Raw genomic sequence first — 10,802 nt, 5'->3', positions numbered from 1 at the left:
TTATATTTCTAAAACCTTCTTATCAAAGGAGAATTTTGATTTTATCATTTCTCCTAATTTACTCTACTTTCCCTCCCACCAAACCAAGCCTTATGCTATGTTTGGAAGTTTACTAATTGAAGGGAAGGGAAAGAAGGAAAGGGGAAGTAAGGCAAAAGAAAGTAACGAAAGAGATAGAAAATATAATAATCATGTTTGGGAGTTTAGTAAGGAGAATGGAGAGGAATCATTTATTAGCCATTGAATTTTTAACACGATGGTCTAAAATCATTTACTCTCGGGCGTGGGAGCAAATTATATAGAATAGAGATTGACGGATGTAAACTTTGTTCCCCTCCATTCCCTTTAAAAATAACTCCAAATAAGATGAATCTATTTATCTTCCATCCTCTAAGTCTCCTTTAGCCCCCCATCGATCCAAACAAATCTAGAGAAACAAATATTAATGGAACACAGCTAACATATGCCTCAACTTCTCGAAGATCAGGTTAAAAATAGCGTGACCATAAACTGAACTAATCCCGAAATATCATAAATAAGAAGATCCTGACAAGGTTGACACGTCATTCCTCCTACAAAAGAAAAACAAATTTTCTGTAAATCCGTAGGTGAAAGAGGGGAAAAAAACCCTATTATCATAACTCTTATTTGAGCAGTGCTAAAATTTTCTGCTCAAACAAATCTTTTGCAGCATCATCCACTCGGTAGAATAAACAATACTAATTTATCAAAGCACAAAAGTTTAGCCATTGGAAAGAAGAGAAAGAGTTTTGATGTATAATAACAGCATAGAAGGGGTTAAGTGATGGGGAAGTTAGAAGGACGGAGGGCATAATTGGATGTTATTAAATGAGATAATGGTATAATTAAATGTTAACAAGGAATAAGGCAAATGGACAATCCAAAGTTTTCCATATTAAGTATGTATGCATGTATCGTGATGTATGTATGCTTTACAATGAAGATATACAAATTTTATATCTATCCATATATTCTATATTTACATTTATTGCTTTTTACTTATTACATATACTCAAATTTATTACTTATATTGATTGAGGGATTGCCATGTCGACCCTTCTGATTGAGAGGGTAAAAGAGGCAATCAAAAGTTTTGACATAGCAATCCTCTTCTATTTACTAGTTGGATTGCACGTGCAATGCACGTGATAATTTTTTTATTATTTATTTTAAATTTATAATTTTATTTAGGAAAAGATTTGTTATTAAATTATTGAATGTAAGCAATGGATGAAACATATAGACATAAGCTAAAAATTCGTTATTTGAACAATGAAATTACATTTAGTGATTGATTGAATGATAGTACACACGCAACCTGTTATCTTTGACTAAATCTCAGCATACACAAAACAAGCTTCTTACAAATGACATGTACATGTTATGGAATGATCTTACTATGAGCTCGATGAATCATGACTCGTTCATTCTTGGGATCAGGACTAAAATGTTGATAATAGTGCTCAGGGCCGGTCCTGAGCATTCGGGGGCCCTAGGCAAAAATTTGTACAAAAATCCTAAAGGGGCCCTCCTACAGTCAATATTTTCTGGCTCAAGTACTACTCGACTCTCTACAACTTCGGCAGAGTGGGCCGAGTGGCGAGTCCGATCGGGGCCAGAGCCGGCCTATACACGAAAAATAAATCCGTCTGAATCCTCTCGTGTTTCTTCCTTTCAATTAGAAACACTGAATTTGACATTGAACAGTAACAAAATTAATCGTGTTTGACAAAATTAACAACAAATATCGAAACAAAACCCAAAAAATTGAAAGGAATGGCTCACATGAAAGTTTAGAAGGATTAATTTTAGAACGTTAAAGTGCAATTTTCACTCTAAAAAAAAGGAGAAGTTGACAGAAAACAAAGGTTTTAATATTCAGAATTAAGGATTACCCACCAGCTAGCTGAACCAATCAAAATGTTCAAACTTTGACAACAGAGAATAAAAATTGATAAACTTTTAGAAAAGTACCGTCATCTTCAAGAAGCAAAGATTACCCATCAATCCAAACCCAAAAAAGATTCAAACTTTGACGGAAAAAAAAAGATCAAAACTCAAAAGCGTAAGAGACGTACGAAATTGCCAGCTCCAAGTTCGGGGCTTACCGCTACATACTCAACGTTCAGGTCGCCGGGCATTTTAAGAGATTCATTCTGTGGTCCTGTGGACTTGATTATGAAAAGCTTCCTTGAATGGGGGGCAATTCTTTGAGACTTGAATTGTGATCTGGGAAAGTGGGAATTAATTAATAAAAGATTTGACCGTTTGAGCTGTGAGTGTAAGGATGCCAGCTGATGGACGGGACTTACTTTGATTTTATTAGACTTTGATGGGCTTCTATGTAAGGATGCCAGCTATTTTTCGGGGCCCCTATTTTTTGGGGGCCCCAGGCGAACGCCTCACCCGCCTATGCTATAGGCCGGCTCTGATAGTGCTATCATTTCTCTCTCTCGTCTATCAATTTAGATAGTCTGATAAAACTTTCTTCACGCTAAATCCCTGATTATGACCTTTTCTGATGCTGAAAGGTGTTTTCTCTCCACAAGCAAGGCTAATCAATGGAACCGGTGAGAAGCTTGGAGTTCCGTAAGCAGTAGCATAAGGAGTGCTAAAGATTAAAATTGAACAAGGGATCATGGCATTTTTCTGATCAGAATGCTTACTTAAGTCATCAACATATAGGAGATCATTAATTCGAGCAACAATGTTGAATGCAAGACTCTCGAAGACTCTGGTTGTACTTTCCAATATCCTGGAAGTACAAGTCTTAGTTACAAGGAAAATTGAATTATGTAAAGGTGAGAAATTTGATGAGGAAAAGCAAAAACCTTGTTGAATTGAATTTGGCACATGTCTAATATGGTTTGTGTAAGGCCAAGAAATCTCTGCTTCAGGCATATTAAGAGACTCTCAGCTCTATCAGCCAACAACTCCCTTTTCTCGGCATTGGTTTTAGACTTTGTTGTTGTTCTTCGACGCCATATATAAAGGGACTCTTCTACACGATTGGCTATCTCTAGAGCTTGGTGCTCATAGGAGATTTCAAAGCAATCTAGGAGGCACTCAGGCGAGAATTGATCAGAGGTAATGTATTTGTAAATTACATCACCTATGCTTTCTCTTGCATTCTAAAGTTTAAAATGAAAGCCAGTTTCAAATTTATGAATATAATGTTAGTATGTAATTTCTCGGAGATCGGACCTTAGGTAATGAGTCAATAAAGGACCCTGGCACTTCCAGTTCAGCTTAAGCATTGCTGTTAATGGCCATTGTGTGTTTCAAGATTTGGTTTGTGCATTCGCGTTTGTGATGTAGTTGCTTTCTTAAGGTCTCTTGAAGGCCTCTAGCAGGAACATGGGGTACAGGCAGCAACCATTTCTCCTCATGACGTTGAAACTGCATCCTGAAAGAGGCTGAGCCATTGGTTTCTGGTGCTAATATCCCTTGATCAACATACCAAAATTCCTGATCATGAAAACTATCCAATATTTCCTGTAAAAGAGAATTTTTTGTTTATAAAAGATTATACAACTCAAATTTTACCTAAATAGTCTTTATTATCAAGACTTACAAGGAGCATATGGGTATAACCTTGTTGCTTGAATTAAAAGTGCTTTGCTTGTGTCATTAGAAAACAAAAGAAAAATAGAGCATATTCATGCTTGGTTATATCAGAATTTCACTTATAAGCGGATTTCATGGTTAATAGGTAATCACAACATACTATATTAACCAGAATGTTACAATATGGTTGGTCAGATAGAAGTTTAGGCAGTAGCATGCCCCAGATATTATGTAATTTCACCTTACAGCATCTGAAAGCAACAACAGGTTGTTAATTTCTTGAAAGAGGATGCAACCAATCATAGAGATGGAATTTCTTGAACTATAAAAGAGCTTCAGTTGTATCATTAGTAAATAAAAGAAAAATAGATCATACTCATGCTTGATTATATCAGAAATTTAGTACGCTGATTTCAAGGTTAATAGGTAAGGGCAACTTACTATATTAACCAGAAGTTTACAATATGTCCTGCCAAGTAAAATTTTAGCTAGCAGCGTGCCCCAGATATTATGTAACTGCACTTTACAAGCAATATCTCGTGGTAGATATTTTTTGGCCAATGTAAAAAACTTAACTAATTGATCATAGAACCTACGAGAAGTTGTAGTTTTTACCCTTGGTTTGCTGATCCAAACAGTATTCCTACAAAGTTTGATGATTAGCATAACTAAAAATCATAACAAGTCCATTGCAAGAAGTTGGATGCTCAAGATAACTTTTCAAGCATCCTTATGACATAAAAAATAATTAAAGTGAATCAAAATGCTTACCAAACTATTTGTGAAAATAACAGACTTTGTCATAGGGATCTGGCATATCGTAAATTATTGGCTGACAAATACAGAAATCTTTTCAAATTCTAATCATCACTTAACAGGTTCTACGAAAAGTTACTATAAATTATATCCAACTTAGCTATTTCTATACACACTCTCGAGGTGCTAAAAGCATTATAAACAAACTGCTCGACCTATCCAACACGATCCAAAAGCTGATTCAGTAGGAAATGATGCTAGATTTCTTTCCAAAGAATAATTATCATAACAATGCAGGTGATGTATTTCCTAATTATAACCAATTCCAAACAAAATAAACCTATAACTACGAATCAAACAATGAAGAAGCACATAATTGCGATTAAAACCCTATAACTATGGTAGAAAAATTATAATATTCGAGGGAAAAAGGGCAGTAATTTTATCTTAGTCAAACTCAATGAGAGTCTCAAATCACAGTCCTACCTCCCTTCTAAGCAAGTAGACACATATGTTACGCAATAGTTGAAAAAACGTGAAGTAGCCAAGGGAGTTTCATTAATACAAATCACTACAGGTCTAGAAGCAGTTATTAAAAATACTCCTATGACCAAGAAAAATTGGTTATGTTACAAAATGATGCAGAGAATTGTAACAAACAAAACACCCTAGAGACCTTCATTTCCCATGGTAACATCGAATAACACTACTCAAAAATCAAATAATTAGTTACATTATGAATTGGTTTGTTTGAACACTAAAATTCTCACACACATAAGTTGTAGCAAAGAGGTGATGTGCACACACGTAATAAGACCCCAAAAAGGTTCGCTTCTGAAAAACATTCTAGCATTATTTCATAGGAGAAAGCGATGACTGATTTGAGTTGGCTGCAAGCATACTAAAATAAAACACATATCTAACTTTTTTGGTTGATTAAAACTAACGCAAAATTCCTTTTATTGAAACAAGCATGTTATATAAAAGATGTAAATTTGCAGTCTTTAATCTCTTGGGAAGTTGGGATTTCTGGTAATTGGAAAGCTTCTTTCAGTACATAACTTTTTCCACACTCTATAGATATTGATCCTGAGGATGAAAAGCCAGCAACCTTATTAGTATTTCTATAAGCAGTTTACTTTGTTCTATATAAGTCAACAATTTCTTCCAAGGATGATTTATGTAATTTTATTTGCTTATATTTAGGACATATTAAATAATTAAAATTAGAGAGAAAAATATCATAGTAATACTTGTAAAATTTCTATCTGATTTTTACCATTACTTAAGCCCTCATAACCCCATCCATTGTTATAATCTATTAGATGTTTTCCCTATATGGTATAAAATATTGCTCTAAATCAAGAGCAATGGGCTTCATGTATCTTCCTGAAGCTAAAATTAGATTTTTTTAGCAGTTTAGTCTTATTTATGAGGAATTAGAATTTCATTAAAATGCATAAGCCACCACTAAGTCTTATGTAATTAGGAAAGGACGATTCGGGTACTTGTATGACTTTGACTTTAGAGTGGTTTAAGGAATTAGCGTATAAAGTAATGAAAGGTTCTTCTATGACATTGACATTAAAGTGGGTTAAGTAATTAACATATAAAGTTATGAAAGAAATGATCTGTTCTTGACTAAATTGAGTTAATGTGTTTATTAGTCTCATTTTTAAGTAATTAACATATAAAGTTATGAAAGAAATGATTTGTTATTGACTAAATTGAGTTAATGTGTTTAATAGTCTCATTTTTTTGTATCTTTACCATATCTGCATTTTGTTTTTTTATCCCTAGAGGCACAGTTTCTGCTCTAGTAATTAAAGAACATTCTTACTTACCAGTATATTGTTACATTTAGCTAATCTTCTCATACTATAGTTGATTTCTAGGTCTCCAGATTTTAGTAATAATTGTAGAAAAATATCTTGGAGAGGAACAAGGTAAGTCTTAGCATATATAACTATAATTGTACCCGTCGAACTGTAGGAAACAGAATATCATCATGCCTGGAAAATTAGAGATTGAACTGATGGCGGAACTCATATATACAGTATTTCCCTACCAATCTAACAAAGAAATGCTTGAATATAAAGTTTAAAGCATGGAAATCAACCTGATGGATTCAAGCACCTTCAACTAAATGCGTGTCATATTCCTCAAGCATTTCATACAACATTAAAAAGACCTTCCATCTATATCATGGGCACGATATGCTATAGCTAACTACGTCCGCTGAAAGTTTTGGTATTCACTTCATCACTGGCATGTAGTTTTCCTAGAATATATTTCAAGTGGAAATTTTTAATAGGTTCGGGAATCCATTATGCATTTGTAGGTTTTTCTCCAAAAGTGAAGTCTAAAAATCCCTAGAAATATGCATGATGGTCAAAGTCATTATTTGAAGACCAAATCATAAACAAGCACAGAGACTACCATAAAAGATAGAAGTAAACTCTAGAAGAACAATTTGAAGACCAAATCATAAACAAGCACAGAGACTACCATAAAAGATAGAAGTAAACTCTAGAAGAACACCAAATATTTCAAGTTCTTTATTGCAAGTTCTCTGCACTGTCCTTTATGCTCTCACAGTAGTTGCAATTTTGTCATATTTTGAGTTTTCCTAGCATTTCAAATGAAATGAAGCACAATATCGGTATCGATCATAAGGATTTCATCCATATCATCGATCATCGTCACAACATATCAAGGATAAAAGACCTTGGTTAGCTCTTAGCACTTGTTCTAGTGTGTGTATCTGCTTATTCACCGGTTTAGCATTTGTATTGTCTTGTTCGTCCTGATATATTGATATATTCATTGAAGGATGTTAAGGGTCGAGTTTTCTTGATTTACAGTGTGAGACCTTAACCAATTACCATTTATGTAAAGAGGTTTTCTGCCAGAAAAAAATTTAAATTGTCTTAGCCTGCCATTGTTCCGAGGTATGAAAGGTTTCTTTGTCAAGTGTTCTTTTAATTCTATAACCAACATAACAGCAGTAGATCCAATACATTTCTATAGATTGATAATGCTTCATAATTTTGTTTCATACTTCCAACAAATGAATTTCTAATGCATTTCGTTTTGCATCATGTATAATGCTTCATAATTTTGTTTCATACTTCCAACAAATGAATTTCTAATGCATTTCGTTTTGCATCATGTATACAACAATATATACATAAAAAATGCATAATCATCTAGACACATGAAAATTCCCAAATTAGCAAACATTTGATTTAAAAAACAATGCAAATAAGCACATAAGTACAAAAAAACAAAAAAAAACAATTAACAGAAAAAAGAAGAGTGACCCATGTCAAAGTTTGGATTTTGAAGCAAGACCCATTAACAAAATTGAGGGAAAATGGAAAAATTTGGCAAAAGGCACGGAATTTAAAGATGTTACCTTGGCGAAGCAAGATCCCAGTTGATGTCTTTGAAGGGGGCGCGATTTTCTCCACCAAAATCCTGTTGAGCGCAGGAACCAAATGGGAAAAGAAAAAGTTGTTGAAAGAACCAATAATCAATAAGAATAGAAATATGCAGGATTAGCTTAGAAGAACTGATCTAACTGAGAAATGAAAAGATCTAGATTCAACTTACTTTCTAATCTCGCTCCAGCTGGCCTTCGATTATTGAAACCATCGTCGCTTGAGACTGCAGGAAATCGAGAATTAGGGCAAAATTAGAACAAAAGGAGAGAAATGAAGAACAAAAAGGGGAGAGGGTGAATTGAGAAAAACTAACTATTAGAGCTAGGGTTTTGTATAACGGAGTGAAGAAGAAGAAGAGACTTTCGTGACCCTAACCAATGCCAAAAATCTGAGAATTGATGAGATGATGGCAGAGGCGGTGCGTTTGATGATGCGGATGATAAAACTCATCTTTGGCATTTGCTGCCTTAAGATCGTGGGACGACGTTGGCAGAGGGAAGACACAACCGACAGTAAGTTTATGTCTTTTGATTTTTAATGATGATGATGAATTTTGTGTAGCGATTATAAGGGATAATTTTGGTATATTTACATTGGTTGAAGGGTAATTTGGGATAGATAAAGTTTTTCATGAACTCCCTCTTTTAAAGGGATAATAGATATATTTTCCTTTCACAATATCTCAAGCGCTTTTGTTATGTCAAACGTTCGGATCCTCTCCACTAACAAAAAAATAGTGGAATGATCACTACTTAATCACAACCATTGACTATGTAGTGGGTGTTATGATTTTTTTTTCTTTGGATGTAAATTATGTATTGAGTGCAATACACGGGGTACATTAAGTGTTAGATTTAGGATGTATTACAATCACACATTAGATAATCAATGGTTGAGAGGTCCATTACTTTTTTTTATAGTAGAGAGGATACAAATTCTTCCAATGCTACCTTCTTAATAAAGTTACGACCATTAAAAAAACCAGAATTTCTTTCCTTATACAATACATTGGATCCCTAGTCTTCTTTGAGATTTCTTTCCTTATATGCATGCTCTTCTTTTGGGATATTTCTTTCTTTATGTGAGTGTATAGTGAATGCCTCGCTTCCTTTTGAGGGATGTATTTTTATTACATAGTATTCGTGGATTAATTTTGTAATAGCTAAAGCCGCCAGCATTGTATACATTTAGATCATCGGTTGTAATCTTCGTATGTTGATGATTGGGATTGAAGAGATCCATATGTGTGCTCTATTAACACCACACCAATCAGTACACTTACTCTTTAATACAATAATCTTCTCCCTTAATTCCTCATATGAAAGTTTTGGTGCCAACTAATTTCTAGTAACATGTTTACAACCCATATAAATCAAAAGAATAAAAAATGTCAACCAAAGTCTTGCATTTAATATGTCCAATCTAATCTAACTAGTTAGCTAGCTTTTGTTCCATTCCAATTGACTAGGTTGTAGATGTGAGACGCATGATCTCTCATTCTCCAATTATATATTAATATTCGTATTTTCACCATATATTAGGTTAAATCCTCATTCCATTCACTCCTTTTAACTTAAAATTAAGACTTTTGCCCCTACGTAGAGCACAAACGAATCAATATAATGTAGTATCAAAGATCAATAGATCCTGAGGAGATATATGGATGAATTTATTTTTCTCTATAACTTGGAGAGATGGCATCAACCAGATTCAAGCTCATTTTTATTTTTCGGTGCTATATATGATTCAAGCTCATTTTTCCTTGGAAATAGAAAAGAGAGAAGAAATCCAAGAGCAAGTGAAGGGAAAGTACGTGGGAAACACTCCTCAAGTGTGAGTTTCATCCTTTTCCCCCTTATCTATTTATCTTGTCCTGTTCACGAATGCTTTTCATGCTTTGTAATAAAAATATCTAGAGAACTGACAGAAATCTCACTTATTAAAGTTTTGCCCACATACAAAGTGTGACATGCTACGTGTGGATATTTTGACACTTCACCTGAAGTAAGCCAATCTGTGATTGTGGCTTTATCATTTTGTCCGCCTCTTTCTTATCAAAATAAGCATTATACCATAAGGACAATTTCAAAAAGGAAACAAACTAATCAATTTTATTCATTTATTTTCTCAGATTTGAAAAGTTTACGTTCCTTACTAAACATATGACTACAAAAGCTTTCTTCAATGTCTTTTGCAAGCAGGTCACCTTCTGGTCATTTTATAGTGTTTTAACATTTTGAGTTGAAAATTTATGACGATGATATAATTTATAGTTATTTTCCACGTGAATTTCACTAAAGCCTTAATAAGTTCTGACAAATTTGTAATTGGGACGCCTAAAAAATTTGAAACTATAATTAAATCCTCAATAAGTTTGTACATTCGGTAAAATGTTCAAAATATTTTATTATTTTCACTAAGTCCTCCGTGACTACTTTATGATGTTTATGTAGAGACAAACATGGATGTGCAACCACCTCACAAAGAAAAGGCAAGGATTAATCATGGTTCAGCAAGATGCCTACGTCCGACGAGATCGATATTCAACTATTTATCAAGAGGTTACAATGAAGGCGGAGAAGATTAGAAACCCTAATCTCTCTCCCTTACAAAGCCAAAATAAATACCAATTTTTCTTGTCAAATGTATATAGAGAAACTCTAGGTAATCTTTATTTATAGCCTCCCTCAAATTCGAGTCCAACTAGCCAAACAACTCTCCAATCCGAATCCAAACATGAGTCCAACTAGCCAAACAACTCCCCTATCTGAATCCAAACATAACTTGAAAACACGTCCAAGTCATGTGGGACCTATCAGTGTGTTCAGACTCTGTAGTCGATAAAGAGTCTGACAATTTGTGGCTCAATATGAGCCACCGGTGGGTGGCTTTCAATAAAATCAACTTCACAAATTTCCACCTTGGCAAAATTGGTAAGCCACCAATAGTCTTCATCACCCAAGTAACATCTGATCTCTTCAACAACCATCGCCATCAAATTGCCCCGAAGGG

General features: G+C 34.2%; 1 long non-coding RNA gene across 5 annotated transcripts; it reads right to left on the bottom strand.

Moving 5' to 3' along the window:
- On the bottom strand, positions 1,343-8,307 carry LOC109844745. 5 transcript variants are annotated; one of them, XR_002248102.1, is made up of 8 exons: positions 8,104-8,307; positions 7,960-8,013; positions 7,763-7,824; positions 2,853-3,516; positions 2,688-2,776; positions 2,334-2,575; positions 2,130-2,250; positions 1,343-1,708 (listed from the first exon to the last, which is right to left on the bottom strand). It is a non-coding gene; the product is annotated as an uncharacterized LOC109844745 (long non-coding RNA). The 5 variants fall into 5 exon arrangements; XR_002248101.1 differs by having other exon boundaries at positions 2,334-2,776; positions 2,853-3,152; positions 3,226-3,516; XR_002248103.1 differs by having other exon boundaries at positions 2,334-2,776; positions 2,853-3,076; positions 3,226-3,516.

The sequence above is a fragment of the Asparagus officinalis genome, chromosome 6 (genome assembly GCF_001876935.1).
Source record: "Asparagus officinalis chromosome 6, Aspof.V1, whole genome shotgun sequence".
NCBI lineage: Eukaryota > Viridiplantae > Streptophyta > Magnoliopsida > Asparagales > Asparagaceae > Asparagus > Asparagus officinalis.
The sequence above is the reverse complement of the archived record's forward strand: the minus strand, read 5'-3'. Positions and strand labels throughout refer to the sequence as shown.